At 39.6% G+C, this 25,805-nt stretch overlaps 2 long non-coding RNA genes and 1 other non-coding gene across 3 annotated transcripts; 1 reads left to right on the top strand and 2 right to left on the bottom strand.

Annotated features, from left to right (window-relative positions):
• Positions 1 to 2,408: 2,408 nt before the first annotated feature.
• On the bottom strand, positions 2,409 to 2,513 carry LOC120098044 (U6 spliceosomal RNA). The gene has a single exon (XR_015642086.1). It is a non-coding gene; the product is annotated as a U6 spliceosomal RNA (small nuclear RNA).
• A 3,128-nt stretch (positions 2,514 to 5,641) lies between these two features.
• LOC120097919 (uncharacterized) lies at positions 5,642 to 25,479 on the top strand. Its single transcript, XR_015641333.1, has 4 exons — positions 5,642 to 5,707; positions 19,575 to 19,630; positions 24,956 to 25,091; positions 25,321 to 25,479. It is a non-coding gene; the product is annotated as an uncharacterized LOC120097919 (long non-coding RNA).
• Positions 6,208 to 7,006, bottom strand: LOC134482871 (uncharacterized). The gene is made up of 2 exons (XR_015641332.1): positions 6,679 to 7,006; positions 6,208 to 6,521 (listed from the first exon to the last, which is right to left on the bottom strand). It is a non-coding gene; the product is annotated as an uncharacterized LOC134482871 (long non-coding RNA).
• Positions 25,480 to 25,805: the final 326 nt, after the last annotated feature.

Raw genomic sequence — 25,805 nt, 5'->3', positions numbered from 1 at the left:
TCAAGGCGGGGAGGGTCCAGCCCATTGTGGGTGGTGCCATTCCTGGGTTGGTGGTCCTGGGTTCTATAAGAAAGCAAGCCAAGTAAGTCAGGGGAAGCAAGCCAGTAAGCAACATCCCTCCATGGCCTCTGCCGCAGCTCCTGACTCCAAGATCCTGCCCTGTGGGAGTTCCTCTCCTGACTTTCTTTGGTGATGTGGAAGTGTAAGTTGAATAAACCCTTTCCTCCCTTCTTACTTCTTGGTCATGATGTTTTGCCCAGGAACATAAACTCTGACTCAGACAACCTGGTACCAGGAGTCGTGTATTCCTGTGACAGCCAGACCATGAATTTGGGAGAACTTTGAGCTAGAAGAGCCATTGAGATGTTAAGAGCCCCATGGGATATTTTGTAGGAAAGTGGAAGATAATGTTCAGAAGAGTGCATAAGATGGAGCCTGGTTTGTGAAATTTCAGAGGAAGATTAAAGACTCTTATCAGGGCCATTGCTGTTTTGATTGTGGAGATTCTGTGATTTTGGTTAGCTGGGGCTGAAGAATCAGCTGTAATTAACAAGGCACCAGAAGTGCCAGAGAGAAACCTTTGCCTTACTGTGACTATTGATGCTCGTCAGCTGGAGCTAAGAAATTAGCAGCAATTAAGAAGAAACTAGCATCCTTAAGGTGAAATCTTCTAGGAAGTGTTTCCTGACAGCACAGAGAATCTGTGTTCCAGAGGCAGCCAGGTTGTAGCTCGTGTTGGCAGCCAGACTTGGTAATGTGTAAGAGTCTCCCAGGTGATATTGGTTTTGAAACATGAAGGGGTAGCAGCTGATGCTTGGTACTGCCCAGAACTGAAGGGGTCATGCAGAGAAGTTGAGGCTTAGCACCATAAAAAGAGCCCATGGGAGGCTATTTGTGAAAGTGTAATCCAGTGGCAGCAGAAGATAGCAGTGTTTTTGAGATGGCAGTACCTTGAGATGACCACCAAGAACAGCACAGCAGTGGAGTACATGAAGCTAGGGCCTAGAAGATTGTGAGTGGATCCCAGACATTGGACAGTTAGAGTTTGATTTTGATTGTGACCCTGTTAAGAGACTTTGAATTGTAAAAAGACTTTGCATTTCAAAAGAGATTGGATATTTTAAAGGGATTGAAATTTTAATATGTTTGAATTTGTAAACACTGTGGGGCTTTTAAAGTTATTAAGATCTTGGGGATGAATAAGAAAGTAAGGGTTGTGGCTTAATAGTGATGTGTTTGTGTGTCAAGTTGACAAGGGGTCAACTTGTACTGGCTAGTTTTGTGTGTCAACTTGACACAAGCTGGAGTTATCAGAGACAGGGGCCTCCCTTGAGGAAATGCCTTCATGAGCTGTAAGACATTTTTTTTTTCAATTAGTGATCAAGGGGAAAGGCAGTGCCATCCCTGGGCTGGTCCTGGGTTCTATAAGAAAATAAGCTGAGCAAGCTAGGGGAAGTAATCCAGTAAGCAGCAAACTTCCATGGCTTCTGCTTCAGCTTCAGTCTCCAAGTTCCTGCCCTGTGTGAGTTCCTGTCCTGACTTTCTTTGGTGATGAACAGCAATGTGGAAGTGTAACTTGAATAAACCCTTTCCTCCCCAACTTGCTTCTTGGTCATGATGTCTTTTGTGTGTGTGTGTGTCTGTATACATACATACATACATACATACATACATACATACATACATATGTACATGCATACATACTCCTCAACATAACAAGCTCAGTTTGTATGTTATTTGTATGCTTTTTGGGCTGATCATTATGTATTAGATAAGCAACTGGTGAGATTTTACTTGAGGAACATCATTTCTTCCACTCTCACCATTATTGGCTACCGGAAGTTCTTTGCATGGTGCTTGAGATTACCTGGTCTTTCCTCCATCCACTTTGACATATCTATTTTTGTTATCTTTGTTCAGCTCATGTTTAGACAGTGATGTTAATGAGACTGTCTGGACATAGCTTCTAATGTTACTGGGAGATAACAATGTCACAGGACAATTCCTGGTCCTTTGGCTCTTTCCATCTTTCTACTCCTTCTGCAATGCTCTCAGAGGATTAGGTGTGGGTGTTCTTTTATAGATGTATCTGTTGGGACTGTGCCCAACAATTCTATGTTTGATGGGTTGTTGTTTCATGTAATTGTCTTTGTTTCAAAGAGCAAATTTTTTTTTATGAATGAGGACTACATTTATCTATGGGTATGAAGGCAAATAACAGGCATGTAGTTAGGGATTATGTTGGCTTATTAAAGTGGCAACTCTAAGTACTTGTGATCTATGACTTCAGAATACCTGGGTAGCTGGTAGGTTTCCAGCACCAAGTATGAATTCCCTCTCTTTGAACTGTTTCTAAATCCAAGAAGAGGGATGCTGGTTATGCATTTTATTCGTTTTTCTTTTTTTTTTTAAATATGGAATGCTTCATGAATTTGTATGTCACTTGTGAAGGGGCCATGCTAGTCTTTTCTGTATCGTTCCAATTTTAGTATATGTGCTGCCGAAGCGAGTGCATACATGGCACTCTTACACCCTTGGGGTTGTCATGCCATGTAGATCATAGCCCTGGTTCTTAATCTTCATAGATCAGTAGGATTGTCAGATGCTTTTCTGCTTTGGAACCTTACAAGGCACCCTCTGTACCATGAGAGCTAATTCTCACTGAGAAGGGATTCAGGTCGTTTTCAACCTAGGGACCTCTGGGACTTTTTCCTTAGGTGTGTGTTGTTTTCAGTAATAAAGTCCTGCATTCACCTATGGATGGGTAGGGCAACCAAGGCATATAGCAAAAGCCTATAATGTTTTGGGGAGTCTCCTGAACAACAATTTAAAAAAGAGCTTCTAATGCCTGATGTGGGATTTCTATTACATGGTCTTTGGCCTTTGGAAGTGAGCATGGTGAGTTCAGGCAAAAAATTCCATTTAAGCATATATATATATTCTCAAATTCATGCTGGATTGTTCATATTTCCATCATCATTTGAGTTTTTTGGGTCATATCTTGAGTATTTATTCTCCTAAAGTTCTTTTTCCTAAATTTCATTGAGGTTTTTTTTTCTTCTTTTCTTTAGTTCCTTGAATTCTTTGATGATTTTCATAATTTTTCTATTAAAATCTGTGTCCTTAGTCTTATATAAACAATTGGCTAACATTTCTATGGGATTGTGTTGACATTAGAGAGAAGATACTTGTTTATTCTTTTATATTGATCATATTTTTTGTGATGAGATCTATGGACTTCATTAATTCTAAGTCTGAGATGTAGGGAACAGGTTGGAATAAAAGAAAGCATATATAGGGGCTTTAGGCATAGAGGTTGCATTTGGCTTGTGACAAATGAAGTCAGGATGGATGGACTCTTATACACCTTGAATGTGGGGATCTATCTGAAAATGGGTGGAAAGGTTGGATGATGTAAGAGGTTCCTGTGGCTGTGGAGAAGGCAGGGTAAATCCTGTTGGAAGCCTAGAGATTGGTTGTGGAGCCGGCCAGGGTGGGATTGGATGGCAGACTTGATCAGGAAAATGGATGTGAGATCTGGCTAGATCTAGGGTTTGGGAAGGCTCCATGGTTAGAAAGCACCAGGAAGCCTAACTGTGTTAGACCCTAGAGAAGGAAGTGGCTGTTATAACTGGATGGAGAGATTAGATTAACAAATAAAGCTTAATGAAAATTTTGTATAATGAAAAAGATTTTAGAAAAGTTGCCACAGACAATACACCCATAGGCAAAACATAGATTAATTAGCCAGAGCTTTAGAGAAAATAAAAGGGTTACTATTAGTAGCTACCGAGATCACTGTGTGTGATCTAAATATATTTGCATAGTTATAGATGTAATAAATGCACAATTGTATATGTCCTGGAAAGCAATGAAACACAAACTTTAAAGTGATTAATTTCATGATACACTCTTCTATAAATAAAATAGAGCAGAATGTCAAATTACTATTTAAATTTATTTTGTAATTCTAGTACTTTTTATTTTTATTTTTTTTACCTATAGTTTGTTATTGGATGAATTTATTTACCCCCACCACCACCCCCCAAAAATCTTGGTGGGTATTTTATTAAAATTGCATTAAACTTAAAAAATGGTTAAGATGTTAAAGACTCTTTTAAAACCTTAAAAAAATCTTTTAAAAAAAACCCATTTAAGTCTACAAGATTAAAGACAATATGTTACTGAGACAAAGGTCAGCTTGTAGACCAGAAACGGGGAAGAGGGAGATAAGGGAGGAGTGTGGGTGGGAGAAGCAACCTAAATGGCATACTTATGAAGTTCCCATGTGTGATCCTGTTCCCTTGTAAGCTAATTTTAAAAAGAAAAATAAAGCATCAAAAATGACTGAGTTGAAGCAATAGGGCTGCGAATCAGAAACAGAGATTTAGCACTTAAGGCTGGACTGTCATTTCAAGACACAGTAAATCATTTTCATAGGAGAGAACAATGTTCGTCTCCTATGTTCATGACAAAATCCGCCATCTACACATTACACACTCATCCATTAGAAAGCCGATGATTTGCCAGAGTTCTGTGCTCACTTACTCCTGTGGTGGTGAAGAAGTTTCTGCAGAAGGGCACTTCAGTTTAACCACAGTACAGTTGGTTACATTTGGGCAATTTTTATATACTTTCCGCAAGACTTTGTATTTCCCTTTCAACAATCTTTCTACTTCGAGACACTTTTCTTCTGGGCTTTTGTGTGGGCATCTTAAGAACAGATAACAAGGGGATTTTTATTCAAGAATGTGAGGTCAGTCTGTGTTCAGCACAGTGTGATTGTGGGCTCTGACTCATAAATTGCTTTTAAATCCTATAGAAAGAGAACAGAACAAAAAATTGTCTGTGATAAGAAGTTTATGAGAATATTATTTTCCCCAAGATTACATATACATATATATATATACTTGATTTTATACATATATATGTATTAAAGTATTCATTAAATATATTCATTAAAGTGAATCTAATGCTCCTTCAGGGTTATTTTTTTTTAAAGCTGTCCTCTTTTGAATAGCTTGAAGGTTCCTTCAGGAATTGCAAGCTCTGTTGTGGAGCAGAAACGTTCATTATCATCCTATTACTCCTTGGCTCTGCCAGTTCACCGATTAAAATGGGCTGCGCTAATCTCTGTTTATAGAAAATAGCAAAACAGATGGAGAAGCAATGATGAGTAAAAATAGACCCTTTCCTCCAACAGATCCCTTAACACATAAAAGTCAACTAAGAAAGCCAAGCCGCCAGCCAGTGAAACCTAGTCTGGTGTTCCCCACACTGCCCTGAAGTGACAACTCACATAATGACAGGGATCTGTTTGCGCCCTGAGCAACGGCTAAGCCGGACTTCCAGTACTTTCTATTATAGATGGCTTTTTCCTTGCAATCTCCATTTACTTGGCAGGGCCTCTGGAATCTCTGACTGGAACTCTGAATGAACCCTCCTCTTGTTTGAATCCTGCTGATCCCCCAACTGTAACTGGATCAGCTGACATCACCAGGGTGCTGAGCCCTGTGAAATGTCTCTGTAATTGGACTCCACCCTTGAGTCAGAGCTTTGGTAAACCCTGGAGAGGAGCAGCCATCCCTCCACGTGCTCAGCGTGACTCATGCCTCTGGTGCTTGGAGACTGTTGCTATGTGAGACATCCTGTTAAGTGTTTACTTCTTACAGTGGGTTTGTCCTGTCCCAAGAGCTATTTGAATTTGGTATGCGGGGAGGGGTGGGGTGGGGTGACGTGGAGTGGGGAGGAGGAGGGGGCAAGTAGGGCAAAGGATTTGCCTTTTTCTTCTGAAAACAAGGATGGGGAGTCAGCTCTGAGTTAACTTCCTTAAATGGTCTGGCAGCTCGTGTTTACAGGATGAGGAAAGTCCGGGAAACACTGATAGAAGTCAGAAATGCAAGGAGGAAAAAATAGCCTAGTTGAGGTCATATGCAGGTGGCTGAGAGGGTTTTTTTTAATGCTTATTTGAGTCATTCTTATGCCAAAAAATGTTTTAAATTATTCTAAGTGATTTTAGTTAGACTGCTTTTTAAAATTAAATAAACATTTTAAAGTTTTCAGTTAAAACTCTCCTGTGGCAAATTAAGGAACATTGAAGATGTGAGAAAAGACACACATCCTATGGCATAGCACTTTGCGACTGTAAAGTCTTTTCCTTTTCTGAATGGTGGGCTGCTGTAAGGTACAGAGGCGGTTGAATAAAAGTTTAAGCAAAACCAATATAGGTTTATGTGAACATGTAAGTGTCTGCACGTGAAAGGAAACAGGATTTGATGCTTCAACAGTGCCCAGATCATCTGGGTGGATGAACGTGCTGAACTGTGACACCATCTTGGAAATAGAGAGTTCAAGCCAGCTCTATTCTCAGAGTCCTGTGAATGCAGCTCCATTCGTATTGCCAAGGCACACTGGCAACTGCAGGCGACACGGGAGATAATCCGTGTGTCAGCCAGGAACAGGTGAAGAAGTTTGTTGGAGCCGAGCTCAGGCGGTAAACAGGAGAGGTGATCACTGCTGGACTGTAAAAGGCAAAGACAGAAACAGAACAAGGAGAATGTTGTGCGGAGTGAAGACTGTGAGTCACAAGACCAGAACTAAAACAAAGCCCTTGGGGGTCATTTCCATGGGTTACCCAAGAAGCCAAAGGGGGTGGGGGTGGCACGGAGAAAGACTCACTTCGTTGTGTTGTGGAGTATGATGTATCCAGTTCTATGGATCTTTCTTGTAGGTACAAGAACAGTAGCTTTTCAGAAAAATGAAGAAGAAAAGAAAAAGGACTAGAAGAGGGTGGTGCAGTAACCAGGATTGTAAGTTCACTTTGCTGCGAAAGGATCTCATGTCATTCAGGCTGGCTTACATCTAGCTACACAGCTGAAGCCAATCTTCACCTTTTAATTCTCTAGGTGTTACTTCTCTTATGTGAGGATTGGAGACATGATAGATACCACCTCTCCTGGTTTAAGGGGTGTTGAGTATTGAACCCAGGACTTTATTAAATGCAACCATGTGTATAATCATTAATACATAGGTCATAAAGGAGCTCCACCCGTCCTTTATCTTTGAATGTTTTGCTCACAAAATACTATTCCATCAAGAATAATACAGGCAAACTCCTGCTCTGAGTGAGAGAAAGTACCTTGGTGGCTTTAATATGACTTTTCCTTATTGAATCATTTATTTTCTTATGCTGTTAAGTTGTAAACTTCAGCTCTTAGACAGCAGAATTCTTAACAGCAGAATGGGCAAAGAGAAGGGGAGAAAAAAAGGGAGAGAACAGAAGAATTGAAGATTCGGGCAAGGAAATCAGAAGATGGGACTAAAGAAGTAGAGGGGGAAGGAGAAGGTAGACCACAGCCACACAGAAGTCTACAAAAGTTCAGGCAGACCTTTACTGATGACTTTGAATAACTGTGAACTATAGAATATGGGCATGGTTCTTCATGGTTGCCCTCCTCCTCCCCCTCCCCCTCCCCTGCCCCTCCTCCTCCTCCTCCTCCTTCTTTCTTCCTCTTCCTCTTCCAATTCCTCTTCTTGTTTTCGCTTATGCATATGAGTTAATTCTCCATACTCTCTCTGAGTAGTTTCTGGTCAATGAAGCTGATTTCTCTTGCTGAGCTGCTTGCTGGAACATTGAGATGTTTGGCATCTCAATGGAGACTATTCACAGATACAGGTAAACCATCAGAGACAGACACCTTATTCCCTCTAGACTGTTGTGCCATAATTTTGGTTCTCTGGAGATGGAGCTCCAGGGAACGAAAAGCCCTACTTTGATATGTGTATAAAGTTTTGGAGCTTTCGGTCTTGGGGTGGTGACGGCTTCTCCTATTTGCTGCCCCTGGTCATTGTTTTCATACATAAGAGAAAGCACTGAAGCCCAACTCAGGTTCTCTCCTGAGTTCCTACCTCAGAGTCTCTACCAGTTGTCCCTGTTATTCCAGCTACCCACTATTTCTCAGAGCCAGCAGGAGCCCAAGCCTAGAGGTCATGCAGTTAATGGGATCCACATGAGACCCTTCTGCTGTTCGTCCTCCTCCTGGAACTACAGAAAGCCCTCCCATTCTGTCATCCTGAATGCATCAGGTTTTATGATGCACACCTATCCTGAAAGGCAAAATCAGCTGACTCTGGTGGTCAGGTTATAAAGGTCCACCTCCGTAGCCAAAGCTATTATCCTAGGACATGGTAATATTCTCATATTCTTGGCCAGTGAGGGGAAAAAGCCCACCATTTTTCTGTTTCTTAAAAGTTGATCATCTCAACTCTTATGAGGGAGTATAAACAGATTGCCAGTTAATCCATGACAAATGGTGCGTTAAAGATATGATCACTCTTTAGATCAAATAACTATTCTGGGTGCAGTGTACAAGAAGTGAATCAAAGGCAGCATTGGTGACTCTTCCAGTTAAAATGTGCCCAGGATTGACATGTCCACCGTGTGCTTGGTTAAAGCTTAATTGTCCGTGAAAGAAAAGGAAGCTAAAGCCAGCTCAGTTACTGGAAGTCAGGAGGATTAACATGTTTTGGTGCCAGTTGTCCGCATTAGGCTTTTTGCATTTTATTATCTTTTTTTAACATAATTTACCTTTCTCAATTGATTCTCAAGAACTATTTTTTTTTTTTTTGGCAGGAAATGATAGCATCATTTCATGGCAAGGCAAAGACGACCTCATATGTCTGTCTGAGAAAAGGTTGCAGGAAATCCTGTCTGTCGTTCCAAATACTCAGGGAATTCTGTTAGCCTGGTACCTGGCAAAGAGTACCACACAAGGCTATATTTGAAAAATGACACATTTCTGTGCATTTCATAAGCCAACAAATTTCTGAATTATTTCAGAGATAGGTGACCTAATTTTTAAAACAAGTATTGTAGGGTTTCAAAACAGATTTAAGACTTTGAAGGGAAAGAAAGCAATAGGCTACGTTTTTATATGCCAGCATATGCACGTCTGTCTCAGGACATAAGGAAGCCTTCATCAGAACAGTGACCCTTGATAAGGACCTGTGTCACCACTGGGGATAATGGCAAGAGTAGATTAGTTTCAGAACAATTTTGTCCCTTTCCCCTTTTATTTCTGTTGATTTTCTGTTGATTCAGCATTTAAAATTTGCTTATGGGTAAGACAAGGCTATTATTATATTGCCTATATTTTTCACCAACTAAACACATCAAACAGAATTCAATAGAATTTTTCAGATCACGTGTAAGAAAGGAGTTTGGCTACAGTGCCTTTTCTGGCTGTAAGTAGACTGTGCCTGTGAGTCTGTGGATCAAAGGACATTATTACATCAAACCTTGCTCTGAAGAAACACTGGAATAATTCGTAATAATAATAAAGCTTGGCTGTGTAAACTTTGAAAACAAACGGAAACTTCAAACTGAGGAAAAGCTCTCACAAACTACAGCACTAAATGAAGGTTTCAGTGACCAATGCAAAAATGCATGCAAATGTGTATGTGCACATTTACTGTATATGTACTGTGTGTGCATTTTACATATGATATATACATATACTGCATTGTATGCTATAGTCTTTAAACTATACAGACACATGTATAACTACATTTACACAGATATATAAGTATCCATACATATGCATATTCCAGAGTATATTAAATATTTTATATAGTAAGTTATATTAATGTGTTAGTTTTGATTACTACTATAAGACTATAATGAATACATACAAAGATATATTACATTAATAACTTATTTTACTATATTCACTCTTTCAAAAATATGCTACACTATATACTCAGGCATTGATGACGTATGAGTATGTGTGTTTATGGTAGATACATTTATCTGTGCACATGGAGATAGACAGACAGAATTTGATGTAGGGTAACATCCTCTCTTGCCACCTGATATTTTGAGGCAAGGTCCCTAACAGAACCTAGCTTACTGTTTGGCTAGTGGATGGTCAGTCAGTCCCTCCTGTCTTTCCTGTCTAAGAATACTGGCCCATATCTGTTGCTTTATGTGGGTTCCCAGGAATCATACTCAGCTCATTAGCTTGAATAATAAGCACAAAATCCACTCAGCCAGCCTCTCAGCCCTTTATATTTTTACAAGCTGGTATTTTATCTACCTACCCATCCATCCATCCATCCATCTATCTATCTATCTATCTATCTATCTATCTATCTATCTATCTATCTATCTATCTACCTAACTATCTATCATCTGTGTGTGTGTGTGTGTGTGTGTGTGTGTGTGTGTGTGTGAGAGAGACAGAGAGAGAGAGAGAGAGAGAGAGAGAGAGAGAGAGAGAGAACGCGCGCACGTGCGTGCACAAAAGTTGTTTCTTCTCTTTCATGGCATGGGTCCCAGGGACAGAGCTGAGGTCAGGCATGGAGACTTGTATCTTTACCTACTGAGTCATCTTGACAGCTTCTAATAGAATTTTTTAAACCAAAAAGAAAATGCACTCATTTCTGTTTGTGTTACTAAGGATGAAGGCCAGTGTTTTTATTCTGATTATGCTACACTAACAGGACCAACATGAAGGATGTATATCTTAATTCTATGTTTTTAGGATCCTGTGCTTTCCTCCTGAGCCTCAGATGGTCTAAGGATGTAGCTCACACATTTGTAATTTCAAAATCGGTTCCTTCTGAAGTTTCATGCAGCCGAAGGCCAGGGAATCACTGGATCCTTCCAGAACATGGACAGAAGGGGGCAGCGGTGTCTGCTCAGCATGGGTCTTAGCTGCAGTGTTTCTTTCTTCTCTGAAATGGAGGTCGGAGATCATTTGAACTTAGACAGGTACTGAGTTTAAGCCATTCAAAGAAGACTTATTTTGTATTTCTTTCTTGTTTTTAAGCATAATTTTACCATAGTCTGTTAAAAACAAAACCATTGAATAAAAACAGAAAAACCAAAAATGGGTTACTCAAATTTTCTTCAGCAAAGAGCAGGCTTTCTGATATGACTGTTTATTTGCAGACATACATTTTCCTAAATGTGTATATAAAATGTAATTTAATGTGTATATTGATGTATTATGTAATATAGATTCTATACACCCATTTTCTACATATTACATGGATATATTACTTAAAAATGTGGATCCTGAATTATATATTTCATAAATTTCAGTGGTGAGTGGATAAAGTTAAGCATATGGAGTACCACAGCTGAGCGCTGTCCAAGAGGAATAAGGAGTGTAACAGTCACAGGCTACAAGAGAGGAGAAGAGGCATTCCCTTATTCTCTGGTATCTCGTGGGTCCTCAGGAAGTTCATTGTAAGCTAATATTGTATCCTGTGTTGGCACTATCTTTCTTTGCAAAATAACAAACAAAACACAAACAAACAAAAAGGGTCTTGATTGATTCAAGAACTAAAGATGTTTTCAACTCTCATGATGTTTTCATTGCCTGTAAATTCATCATGAATGCCTGCAAGTGGCGTCTTTTATGCCTTAAAATGTCCATTTTTGAGTTTTTTTTTAACAAATTTTCCTTTGCTTTATTTCCTCAAAATATTTTTCAGTTGTTTGTATACACCATTCCAAAACTCAGAAAGGTGCACTTTCAGAGTCCCCAAAACACTGCGTAACTAAATCAGCTCTGTGTAGTCTCATAAGTGTTCCAAATATTCTGATATAATATAGCTTACATAGAAATGCAACTAAGATAGATTCAACGAAGCCTTCCTAGTCACCACAAACTGTACTCTGGGAAAACAATGCCCACAAAGCGGCATGTCCTCCAGAAGTCCTGTGACATTAAGAGAAACTGAGACAGTAGTGTAAACCCTAAAGGTGACTATTGTCTGTATTGCAATATAGTATTTCATTTATGAGCAAAAGGCTCGGCTTTGCCTTCACCTGGTTCATTAATGGCTCACGAATCTTTTATACAATTATTAGCTGAAGTAATTTCATCAAAGTAAACTTAATTCTGTTAAGATTGAACTTATGCCAAGGACTTAGGAAGATCTTTTGGCAGATTAAAAGTAAAATGAGTCACTCTTTCAGTGGTGCTGAATGTTTTATAACCCCTGTTTTTAAAAAAGGCAGATTTATTTCTGCTTCAAACTTTACAAAAGTTAAAATTTAGCCACCAGAAATAGATAGAAAGGCCAAACACTTGAACATTAAGAATATATATTCTATATCACATAATGTTATGTAGAAAACATTGTAATGTCCATAAGAGAATAACTTTAAACCAAACAAATTAATAATAATAATAATAATAATAATAATCAGCACAAATATAGGAGCAACTCATATCTTGAGTATGATAGAGTGAAGATTTTTATCAAATGCTCCATAGGAAAGGAGAACAAGCCCTGTGTTTGCAGAACACATTGAGACAGTGCTTAACATACAGAATGCATCAGGGGAAGGACTTAGGAAGGAACTAAGAAAGGATAGAATTACCAGGGTATTTTTAAAGGCTGATAGTGTAAAATAGGGTAAATGAGGAAGAAAAGGACGATGGAGCTGAGAAATGGCTCAGGAGTTAAGAACATGGTTTGCTCTGTCTAGAGAGAGTCAGATCTGAGGCTCCAGCACTTATACTACGCACTTCACAAATGGCTGTAACTCTAGCTCCAAGCAATCAGATGCCCTCCCTGGCATCTGGAGGAATACTTACATATGTAATGTTCACACACACACACACACACACACACACACACACACACACACACCACAACACACTCATACACACACGCACACACACACACATTCACACACACACATTCACACACACACATTCACACACACCACAACACACTCAACACACATACACATTTACATGCTAAAAATGGAATAAGTCTTGAAAATAATAAAACATGCAGTACCCTAATAGAAGAGACGATGGTATTGCCACGTAGTTTTAAATTTGACCATACTGTTCTTATATTTCTGTATCTTTCACATTTTTTTATTAGAAGAGTCTTGTTTGACCACCAATTTAAATAAGCCTCTCTAAGAATGGAATGCCCTTCCTGCACATTAAAGTTTTCATGATAATGGAAAGAATTAAATTATGTTTGTTTAAAGTTTTCTATAATGATGTTTTATTAAAAATAGAAATGAAACTAAAGTGACATTTAAAAAAATGATTCTTTTTGCTACGCAGATGATTGTACCTGAAACTTTAAGCATTTCTGAGGAGACAGAGCAGTCTAAATGGAAGTAAAGTTGCTTTATAATTGAAAGTTTGCATCTGAGTAAACTCTAGCCTTGGAGAATACTGGAGAGTAAATTGAATATTCTGAACTAAAGAAAGATAATTCCTAGCGCCAAAGGTTGCGAGAGAGCAATGAATGAAGGAAATGATGGTATCAATGTTTCTCTCTGAGTATTAAATAAGATGGTTAGTCTCAAGAGTGACACAGGCTTGCTATGCCGAGGAGAATGTCATATCCTCTCCAGCACAGGGAAGACGGCTAAGAGCAGCCCAAGCACCTGATATAAACTTAAGGCTCCAAAATTGCTCTCAGGCATATTTACTACTTCCAACTTTCTATTCTCTATCTCTGGTTGCTATCTTCTGTCAATAGACACATATGTATGTATGTATGTGTGTATGTGCATATGTAATGCATGCATATATGTATGTATGCATGCGTGTATGCATGTATGTATGCATGCATTTTGTATACAGGTATGTGTGCATGTATGCATGTATGCATGTATGCATGTATGTATGTATGTGTGTATGCATGTATGGATGTGTGTATGCATGTATGGATGTGTGTATGTATGCATGTATGTATGTCTGTATCCAGAAATCATTGATCTATCAATAACACATGTACTGTATATCAATCTGTGATCTTTTTAATGCCCACTCACAAGCTTATCTAACATCTATCAAGATGTCTAGTCTCTCTTTCAATTGTTTATCTACCATCTATGTTTTCCTTCCTGTCTGCTCACTTATTATCATTTATCTGTCTGTCTGTCTGTCTTTTTTTTGTTCTATCTCTATCTTCCTATCTATCATGTTAATATGTATCATTAACCATATTAAATTACATTTATTTTAACTAATGTATATCTCAAGCACCATCTATATGAATGTTATATGTTGTTCAGTGAATATATGCCTTGTGTACAATTTGATCAAATTAAACATATCTACTTCAATAGTCATCATTTATTCATCACAACAATCAGATTAAAAACTTTATACTTCTCTAGTAATTCAGTTGCAAGTTTGATAGTATTGATAAAATATCACTGTGATTCATAATGTTCTTGAATACATCATTCTGGAGAATCTATCTATTTCCTCATCTCTAGAAACCTCCCAACCTTCTCTGTGTCATAGTTTAACAAAACTGACAAAAGGACATGATAAATTTCTCTAACATTTAACTTAAATTCAAAACAAGTATTTGTAGTAGGCTCACAAGAAACACCTTCTTAATGCTTCTCCATTCCTTTGGCAGATTTTGAGTCCTGAATTCTGTAAATGACTCACTATGTGGGAAGCCCATAGTCATCAGGGTGTGGCCTGCAAGACTTTCTACCTCATGGTGGGAAGACATGGAGTTCCTAATCTTTTAATTATTAGCTGTAAATGAATGGGTGCAGAAAAGAGAAGACATTACGATGCCATTGTCTGTAGGCCCTGCCCTGCAGCTGTAGTCAGCTTCAGGGGTGTGGCAGAGACTGTTTTCATTGTTTCTGTGTTTACTTCCTACAATAGTCTTCTTCATAAATTTCCTTATTACCATCTGTGTGGAAACAATCATTTGTTGCCCTATAGAAATGGGTGGTGTTTCACTGTTTATAGTGTTAATATTGTAGAAAGCCAATACACAGATTTTGTATCTTGTCTGTTTTGTCAGTTATGAAGTCACCTTGACTGAAGGATGGCATGCACACTTTGCAAATTTCAGTAATAAAATCCAGTGAGTGTGTTTGAAGTCCTCTATCTATAAGAAATAAAGTCGAAGGCACAGCGTGTCTCCTTTTGGTGGCTTCAACCTTCTTTTCCACCTTTCTTCCTCCTCCTAAGTGCTGAGGAAACTTTCTGCTCTGGGTTTGTGTTCACTGTCTCATATAATTCCTAAAGAAATTGATAGAAGTTGATGAGAATAGTCGTTTTTCATTTCCTGCCCTCAGGAAGCAGGGAGTCTTTGTAGGATCCCAAAGACAGACTTTAAAATTGCACATATGGGTGTGTGAACTCAGGTGACTGCATCAGTCTTTCAGTCCACTTGACTCTCTTGGCTACTAATCTACATAACTATGGAATTGGAAGTCTAGACCTAGGAAGCTGGAGTAATGGAGCTAAAAGAATCACCAGTGGGGCTGGAGAGACGGCTGAGTGGTTACGAGCACTGACTGCTCTTCCAGAGGTCCTGAGTTCAAATCCCATCAACCACATGGTGGCCTACAACCATCTGTAATGAGATCTGATGCCCTCTTCTGGTGTGTCTGAAGATAGCTGCAGTGTGCTTATATATAATAAATAAATTAAAAAAAAAAAGAATCACCACCAACGTAGAAGGAATATGAGGATTAGGGAAAGTGCATGCATAAGAGAAATTAGAGAGTTCACTTACCTAGCTACTCTAGGGTCACCCAAAGATCATTCTTATGGCAAGATTTCTGGATTTCTCACAATGTACCCCCACCCCTCATAAAAAGTGAAGAGATGGCTAGGAGAACCCATCTCTACCCCTTTCTGTATGTCTCAGCAACACATACGTGGGAACATTCTAGCAGCATCCTTGGTGGTGAAAGATGAGTGTGCTGAGAGATATTCATGTTGAAGGGAAACATACATAAACAGTCATGACTCCCCAGTTTTATCGATTATAAAACTTCAGTGAATTGAGAAGGCTCTTGTCGAACACCCCTAACTATTATTTTATATTCGTGATCATAGAATAAAGTAGATATTCATTATCACACAAGAAATTCTCAACGATGTTCATGTCAGTTGTGGTCTAGGATGATATTAAAAGAACAGAAAAGGATGAAAGATAAAAATGAAAGCCTGAGTGAAATTCAGCTTTTTGGTTACACAGTGTATTTGGGCCACAGGAAGCCCCATGGAATAGTAATCAGACTGCATCTCACCCATGAAATAGATGTTTTGTGAGGAAGTTAATCTCTTTCAATCTGCAGAGTCAAAATCGAGATCACGCCTATACTTCAGATGACACATGCCAAAATCATGCAAAGATTAACCAAAGGGCACTCCTCGGCCTTGCACAAAATCACAAACATCCAACAAATGTCTCTCCAGAGATCACTTGCTGCACTGTACTTACCCCTCCAGCATTAAGCTTGCTGTGGAGGAAGGTGTGTTGCTGACCTCCATTATTTCTGTGTTGGGAGAGCGATGAGAGTGTTAGAGGAGTTGATAATGCATGTGTCACGATGTCCCTTCTACAAGTTGTATTTCTCCTACGGCCACCTAATATTTCATTCCTAGAATACTCAGTGACAGCAAGAATCTGAATGTGTTTTTGCTTCCTGCCTTCCTGCTGCAGCGGTTTGGCAAAGAAAACATTCATTTACAATTTATGGAGAAGCTGCACAGGTGCCACTGAAAATCAGCTAGTAGGTGATAGAATCTGACATCTCCCATCATGCACCAGGGCTTCCTGATTCACACAATATCACAATCAGGTTAAATTAACAACAACGATAGCAATAGTAAAAAAAATGGTACTAAATTTTCCCAATTCAAATGCTGCTTGTGGTTAACTATAAAAAGATGCCTTGAAGGACTGGAAAGGTGGCTTGGTATCTAAAGTGCCTGCTTTGGAAGCATGAAGACCCTCAGCTCCTATATTAAGATCTCAGCACAGTGATAAGCATCTATAAACCCAGGGTTGGGTGTAGGTGTTTCGATGTGTCCCTTTAGCTCTCCAGCAAGTAAACCTGAATGAATGGGTAAACTCCAGATTCACGAGAGAGACACTGTCTCCAAAATATAGAAAGAATTGAGGGGGACTGAGGAAGACGCATTACATAGGTATCTGACCTCTATATCCATCCATCACACATGAATATGAAGATGCACACAGAAATATGAACATACTATATGTATATATGTGATATATATATAAAGGTTCTTTAAATTGGAATCTTCTAACACAGTCAGCCTGTGAACTGGAAATGAGCAGGGAATAAGTGAACAAGGAAGACAGAATGACAGTCAAGCCTCTTCAGATAAACTAAAATATAGAGCCACGGGACAAGCCTCTTCAGATAAAATACAGAGTCTAGGGAGAAGGTGAAGCCTTTGTATTGTACATCTAAATGAAACGTGTCCTTTCCAAAACTTAAAATGCTGTGGTAGGGAAGACCTCTCATCATTCTTTTATTTCAGATCCATGCAAGTTCTATATACAGAAGAACATAACACCCACGTTTCATGGGAAACTAGGTGAGGAATTAGAGAATGCTTTCGCAAATCCCAACAAATGTCAGGGTCACAGAGTGTTCACTTGGTAAAGGCCTGTGCCATTCAGACAGCGTAGAACAATGGTCATCAGTGGTCTAAGCACGTGCTAGGCTCTGATGTCATAGCCCTCACAGTAGGGATGTCCTTGCACTAAGCGGGACACTTAGCGCCTTGGTGCAGTGTGTTCTGCCCTAGAAGTTCTGGAAGTACCTTGGGCAGCCTGTGATTTTCCAGGCCTGTGCCTCACAGTTTCAGGTGATGCTTTGTCTTCTCCTGACTCTCTGAGGCATCCCTTGTCTTTCCCAGGGTTCACCATGCAGCATCACAATGATAGAATTGCCTGCCCTCATTATCTGTCTGTAGACTCCTTAAAGCGGGAGCCTGGGTTTACCATCTACTGGCACTCAATAAACATCCCTGTACAGACTGAAGAGGTGTGCATCGTGACATTGAAATAATGCTGAATGCTGCTCCTTGTGCATGTAAACAATAGAATTCAAACTACAGAAATGCCACTTTATGAACAATGAAATTTGAATTCCTGTTGGTGATTCCAAGATAAACATAGAACAAGCTGGAGGGAAAGCCCCGTGTCTTGGGAACAATGACATGAGGACAATTCTGCATTTACCCTTCCAGTAGGAGACCTGCACAAATGCATTCCATCATTGTAAAAGCTAGGAAATAAGAATCACCCATACCAGAAAATAATACAGTTTGAAGCTTTTAATAGATATCAGTGTATCAGTGTTAACTTCTCTCTCTCTCTCTCTCTCTCTCTCTCTCTCTCTCTCTCTCTCTGAGTCTTTGATCCCACTCATCTCTCTGTCCCCTCATATCTTCCCTCAGTCCCTGCAAACTCCTGCACGAAAGTAAACTTAAAAACACAAGCAAAACATAAAATATAATAAACAAAACGTGGAGACAATATTGTCATGGCAGCTATAGTGTGCCACAGTGATTCCCACCGCATCCCTCTACACTTCTTTACTTGAAAGTTTCATTGCAATGAGTCATTGGTCTGGTTCAAGGCCTCTGGCTTCATCTACACTATCTATTCTGGAACCTCATGGGAACTCCTCCCAGTTATGCTTTTCTCTTGTGTCATGTAGACATTGCAACTTTGGATTACCAGAACCCTTCAGATGCTCCAGCAGTTCAAAGATGATGTAGATTTTGGGGTGGGCCAACTCAGATGAATCTGGGTCTAGGTGGTCAGCCTGAAGACTTGCCACTATTGGTAGGAGGTCGGGTCAGCTCCCCTGAACTCATACTAGCTCATACGCATGCCCTCCAGAGCCATCTCCAATGGTCTCCCTAGTCAAGGTGCAAGGCTCACTCTCCCAAGTGCTGCAGCTTGCTAGGATCTAGGCCAGCATTCCCACTTTCCCAACCATGAGGCCTGCTCACCTGTGCCATCTCTATCAGGGCCAGCTCTACTGCAAATGCTCCATCCATTAAGAGGCAGGGATATCTCTCCTGCTGTGATGACCCTGACACTGGCTTTCCTGACTGCTTTAGGTGGTAAGTGGGCAGAGGAATCATCCTCAAGCCCAAGCCACCCGATGTCAGACAAGTGGCAGGATCAGATCTCCTTTGCTCTCACCTGTACTCTCATAACCAGGGCCAGCTCTGCGGTGGGTGAAAAGCAGAGCCTGCCTCTCTCCAAAGGATGACAGAAAGTGAGAGGCCTGGACAGCTCTCCTGATCTGATGACCCCAGAGGCCAACTCTCCCACTTTGATTCAAGTGGTGAGGAGCATGTGCAGCCCAGGCAAGGGGCAGGGCCTACTCTCCTGAGTGTTGTCACTGGTAAGGGGTGTGGCCAGCTCTCCAGACTGCCACAGCCAGTGAGGAGCTGGCCAGTTCTGCACAGCCCTTGAGTATCTCCATGGTCCCAGACTACTGCCCAGACCTAGGACATCCTCAAGGTCTCAATGGTAAATGAGCCAGAGACATCGACCGGGACACTTCCTGTTGCCTGGCCACAGATGTAGATGTGGCCCGCCCTGGACCCAGACATAGCCCTAAGCAGCAGCAAGGGCTACGACTTCCCCACAGTCTCAAGTGGCAGGGCTGGGTACTCAGAAGAGGTTCTTCCTTCCCATCCTTTTATCTCCAATTCCATCTCTCTCCATAATGCTTAAACTGTTTCTCTTTCTCTCCCATCTAACCACAGGTGGCAGAAAACAGTTCTCTAAGGGTCTACATCCCACCTGCATGGCATTGCTGCAGGTGGGTCTCTGGGTATTTTTCTCTATCAGCACCTCATGGAATGGTGGTGGGCAGGTCTTATGTTATTCTCTCTTGGAAAAAATACGTCTGCTGGTGTATCTTTTTGCACCGTTTTGACAGCTTCATTACATTTGGTAGGTTTCTCAGTTCTGCTTATTTGCTGAATTTTTAATAAAATAATCCTTATTTGTTCTTTGAGAATTTTATGCACACATGTAGTGAATTTTGATGTAAATAACAGGATGTGATATATCAACCAAAAATTAGAGAAATAATTTAAAGATGTCTTCCCCTCAAATCTACAACCATTACTTGAATTTTGTTTCCTGTTTCTATTGCTATGTTATTTTGTGTCTACAAGGTCCTTGCAGATACCAAAATTACTGTCAAATGCCTTAAACAAAAGTCTGCTGATTTTGATAGAATTCTAGTATTCTGGAAGTCATTTGATGAACAAATAAGACAACTTAAATGCATGAGATACAATCTCACAAAGATAACAAGCAAAAGACAGAGAGAAATAGTCTTATTTGAAGAGAAATGAACTAGTACTTGTTTTTCTCAATGATGAAAACTAATTTTTGGTTTGTTTCCTTTGAATGTGGAAGTGAACTTCACAGTAGTGATATATATATATATATATAACTTTAATATTTAATATATTTATATATAATTTTATAAGTATATATAACTCCATATTTTAAAATTAAGGAGTAATTCTATCAGATTTACTTTACAAGTTCCATATTTGGGAAGTAGATTTTTTTCCTTTTAGTGTTTTTTAATTTATTCTTTGAGAATCCTATACATTTTGGTCATATTCTTTCTTTTCTCCAAAATCCTCATCTTTTCTACTTCCCTACCCCACCAACTTTATGTTCTTTCTCTCTTAAAACCAATACCAAAATAAAACCAAAGAGTACACACAAAACTGTGAGGTACTGTCAGGATTTGCCAACTACACCTGGGCATTGGGCCTGCTCTACAATGTGCTGGATAAACTCTTTTGAAGAAAATAGATTTTTCTTTTCTAGCAGATATTATTTGTAATTGGCCTTTTGGCTAAGGGTGGGGCATCTTGAACACCTTCCCTCATTTGTGCTGAAATTTTATCTCTGGCTTGATGTTACACAGATACATGGACAGCATACATGCTGTCCAGTGTGGATCTCTGTTAACTACTATCTACTGTGAGAAGTTTCTCTGACATGGGTTGAGCAATGTGCTGATCGGAAGTTTTAGTTGGAACTACTGGGAAGTAATTTTCTTTTTAAAAAATAGTTTTAATTAATCCCAGCAACATTAGCTCTAGAGATGTCTATGGTACTCTCTAACAATTCGATTCAAATAAACGCAAGCAGGCAGATTAAAAATCTACCACTATAGATTATATAATGGTAATATATTAATCCTCTATAGAAATAACAGAATAGCAGACATGAAAGCCTGGAATGAAAGGAAATGAGCATGAATGTAAGTAAAGTAGTTATTGTTCAGGAGAATCTAACATGGCCGCCCTCATCCTGACCTTTGTTAAGGAGACAGCCACCAACTCTACTTTTCCTTGAGTGACAAACTCTTCTTTTTCCATCCCCCTAATGTCAATCATACTCCAATATCAATTTGAGTAAATAAAATATTGGTTACTAAATATATACCATTGGCATTTTGACTCTCAACAAATTCCTTAAAGCTGGTTAGACAGGTATAGTGTATTTTGGTTTTCAAATTATTTATACTGATGTTGAGAAGTTCTAATTATAGATAAAAATGAGCGGTCCTTTCAAAGGTGGGGAAATTGAAATACTTGTCAGACTCTGGACTAAGATAGAGTACAAAGAGTTGACTTTGTTAAAGTGAGTAAAAGTCAAATGAATGAAATTTACTTTTAATATCAGAAAGGCCTCAGATCCATGTTTTAAAATCTGCTTTCCAAAGTCATTAATTTCTCCCATTCATGAGCATTTCTATTACTTTTTTAATTTATGAGATTATAATATAATTACATCATTCTCCCTTCCTTTTTTTCCCTCACGCTCTCATATGCATATCCTCATTTTGTAGAAGTGGGTATGCTGGTATCTTGTGTTTGTGAATAGGAGTGGATGCCCATAGCGACATTGGAAGTTACTCAGAGGAAATGTTCAGGCGTAGGCTCTCACTTCACATTGTTTGAGACAGAGTCTCTTGCTGTCAGTACCGTATGCATAAGGTCATCTGGTCCATTAGGTCCTGATTATTTCCCTGCTTCTGCCTCTGCCTCTGCCTCTGCCTCTGCCTCTGCCTCTGCCTCTGCCTCTGCCTCTGCCTCTGCCTCTGCCTCTGCCTCTGCCTCTGCCTCTGCCTCTGCCTCTGCCTCTGCCTCTGCCTCTGCCTCTGCCTCTGCCTCTGCCTCTGCCTCTGCCTCTGCCTCTGCCTCTTGCCTTATTAAGTGTGATAGTATTACAGATACTCACTACTGCATTGGGCTTTACCCAGCATCTGGGGGTCTGAATACCAACCACTCTTTACCCTTGTACAGTAAATATATTTTTACTGAGCCACCTCTCTAACATTGGATAATTTTTTCTATTAATTTAAAATAATACAGGATGTTTGTGAAATCCTCACAAGCCTACTTTTTGGCTGATGACAGGAGTCTTCGTGCCCTTCTTGGGAATGAGACACATGCCGTTCTCTGCCTGCGGACAGAGCTGCCAATCATCCTTATTCTCATGGCTTTGCTTCCAGAGAGGCTTCCCTAGTGGCTTATTATGACAAAAGCATGTTGAAATTTTGCTTGAAAAGCAAGGAAAAATACCAACCCGCCAAGTTACAAATAGCTGTAATTCGATTTAATACTCCAGTAAACCAGCTTTCGCTGGTATGAAAAGAGTGGAATGTCCTGGGTATGGCATTGGAGTTTAGCTTCTATTTAATTTTCCAGTGTTTTCTTCTGTTCACCACTGCTTCAGTGGTTTTAAAATATTTCTCTAAACTCTTTAACTATTCATTATAACTTCTTTGTTCTTGAACTTGGTCTGGCTTTAAGAATGATAATAGTGCTATTAAGATGATGCTCCCTGACTTTTTAATTTGTGAACTTGTTTATTAGTGCGTGTGCTCCTGTATTTTCCCTTCCCCTTCTCCCCACCATGTATGAGATGTGTGTGTGTGGGGGGGATGTGTGCATGTATGTTATCTGGAGGCCAGAAGTCAACCTTGGCTCTTGCTTCTGAGAATTCATACATCATATCTTTTATTTTTGTTATAGCGTCCTATTGGTCAGTGATTCAGCTATGCTGGTTAGCCAGTGAGCCTCATGTATCCTTCTGTGTTACCTTCCCAGTTCTGGATGACAAGTCCAGTTTTTAATATACCAGTCCTGGCTTTTTAATATAGATAATAGAGAAAACATTCATGTCACCATATTGAGTAGCATGACTTTACAGACTGAGCCATTTAACCTTCCTCATGAAACTGTTTAAGTACCGTACATCTCTGACTCTTCTCTCTATGTTCTTCTGTCTATTTTCTTCTTCCCTCTTTCCCTGTTTTTCTCCTGGTTTGTATGCTTTTTGTGGAATGACTAATATACTCTAAGGAAGCCCAAGACACAGGATGCATCTAAATATCATATTAGTATTATGATTTATAGTACCAATACTACTAATTAGAACAATCATATGCTTATTTCTCTGTTGAAGACAGTCAAATATAACTGGTATAATTTTTTTTCTTGGTAAAACTGTAAGAAACCCAGAACTATCTTTTTCCAGAACAACTAATTCATTCCAGCAGTGAAAGGTTAAGGTGTGACACATTTATGGAGTGGTACAGTTGTTAGACAATAATGTTTCCATGTCAGAGTCTTCCTGAAATAGTATCTTGTCTTCTCAGTCCTTCATTATTTTACTTTTCAAGGAAATGCTGTGAAATACTCAATAACTCATGAAAACAAATGCATTGTATGGATAAAACATTGGACAGACTTACTTTTTCTTAGTATCATTTTTTATAGCTTTCATACACTCTAAGATAGCAATATTACGCTGGGAAAATGCTTTGCATTTAAAGCAATAAGGAGAGTGAGTTTTTTTTCTGCAGAAATCTCCCTTTTTCCATTTGTCTTGATCAGCATTTTTATTTTTCTAAATGAAACAGAACACAGCAGAATAGACTAAGAAAATGTCACAATGTGCCACATATCAGAAGAGCAAATACCGTTTAGTGGAACTATCATTTCAGTTAAATATGCAAATCCATTTGTGTGTCAAGATATAAATATTGACCACAGTGGCCTTAAATAAGCTAGTGTTCCAGACCAGGAACGCAACCATGCGAAAAGACAGGAGGCCAAGAGAGAGAGAGAGAGACGGGTAGAGATGATGAGTTTAGTGCCCCAGCCAACACCCACAGTCACATCTGGCTCCTGAGACAACTTGATCTTTGTGACAGGACTTTTTACAGAGTCAAGCAATGTTCAGAAGCCCACACCTCTGTAGGCGACACTCCTGCAGAATGCTACCGAGGAAGGCAAGGTGATTACATCTCATATCAAAGGACTTTTTTATTATTAAATAACTTTAATCTGCTCTGGTTTCCAAAAGGTTCTAATTCCAGTCCCCCCCTGCCTCCAGGCTCATTTCAAGAAATCACCCTTAAACATAGGTGATGTTAGAGTAAGCAATAAAGGTTAATAAGGAAAAACTCCTTCTGGTGAAAAGACTAGAATCTCTGATCTGGGTAGTAACCTAATATTTCAATTGGACAGGGCCAATAATTTGCTTAAGGGAGCAGACCTAGGGAAATAGGGATCACTATAAATGTATCTTTTATTTGCCTGATGTAATTGTTATCTTGGAGGCTTACTGCTGAGTAAGCTCACCCTTTCTAGTTCTTTCTGAACTCTTGCTGGCTGGTTCAACTCAGCTCTTCTGATTCAAACTCCTCTCCAGGCTGACTGACCCAGTCTGGCTTCTCTCAGTTTCTCACTGCATTGCCCTCAAGCTATGCCAATTTGTTCAAATGTGGTTGAGTTTATCCTTGGGCTTTAACAGCCTCTATTGATCTGCACTGAACCGTGTAAACTCACAAACTAAGTCAACTCTACTGCAGTGCCCTCACTGCACTGACTCCCAACTGACTGACTCTTTCTTCTGTACTGCTCTTTCCTGAGCTTTTCCAATGAGAGTACGGTGCATTCTGTTTCTGATTCATTTTGTCAAATCTTTCTCTGATTTGTCACATTGTCTGCTCCTCAATTAGACATCATTTTTAAACATGCTGTTCTCTTACACTAATTTTACCTGGAAAGTGTGTGTTAAGGGTTTTTCTGTGTTCCAGCCAGAAGGATTAAAGATGTGTGGCATGTCTGAATTCCTGCCAGATCACACTGTCCTAGAAGACCTTTGGATGTGATCCGTTGCTGCAGCAGCCATGTTGCTGGATTGAAATTCCTCTACCAAGCACCCCTAGGAAGGTAAGCTTACAAATCTTACCAAAGAGATAGGTAGAATAATTCTCCCTTTAATAATATACTCTATTTTCCTTCCCAGAATCCCTTGTCCCTACAACTTGTGTCTCCATTGGTTTCTGGTAGATTTGCCTATGTTTCTGCCACATTGTCCCCTATATCTTTCCTTAGATGCTGTCCAGAGCCTTAATGTGCTTTTACTGATAATTTGGGTTTCCCCATTCTTCTTCTGAAGCTTCCTGTCCTGCCATGAGACTGCCTACAACCATACCACTGACGTCAATGCTTGCTTAACTCCATGACTCTTCAATTGCTCCTCCATTTGCCTCCCTCTGGGTACTAAGTCTCATAGCTTCTCTTTTTAACTCTAATAAAATTGTCTTCAAACCCTCGATTTCACTGTGTTCTTGAACTCTTTGATTAAAAAACTAAGAACCCCAAGAAGGATCACTGATTTTCCTGGTATCAATGCATTTCAGCTTTAAGTCTAAATGGGAGATGAATTATGCGCTCAATGGGGTTTCCACCTTTTGGTACACATGAATTAATAGTAAAAAGAATGGATGACTTAGAATGGTTTCTATATTTCGAGGAATGGAAATCATTAACACTTAAAACTCACCAGTTCTCTGTACTTCTGCTACAAGAAATGTCTAGGGTATTTCTCTCTTTACCTCTAAAATATTAACCAGTGAAACAAGATGATGAAATGAGATGCTC

Source organism: Rattus norvegicus, chromosome 17, assembly GCF_021556685.1.
Source record: "Rattus norvegicus strain SHRSP/BbbUtx chromosome 17, alternate assembly SHRSP_T2T, whole genome shotgun sequence".
NCBI lineage: Eukaryota > Metazoa > Chordata > Mammalia > Rodentia > Muridae > Rattus > Rattus norvegicus.
Note: the sequence above shows the minus strand (reverse complement) of the source record. Positions and strands in the feature narration are given on the sequence as shown.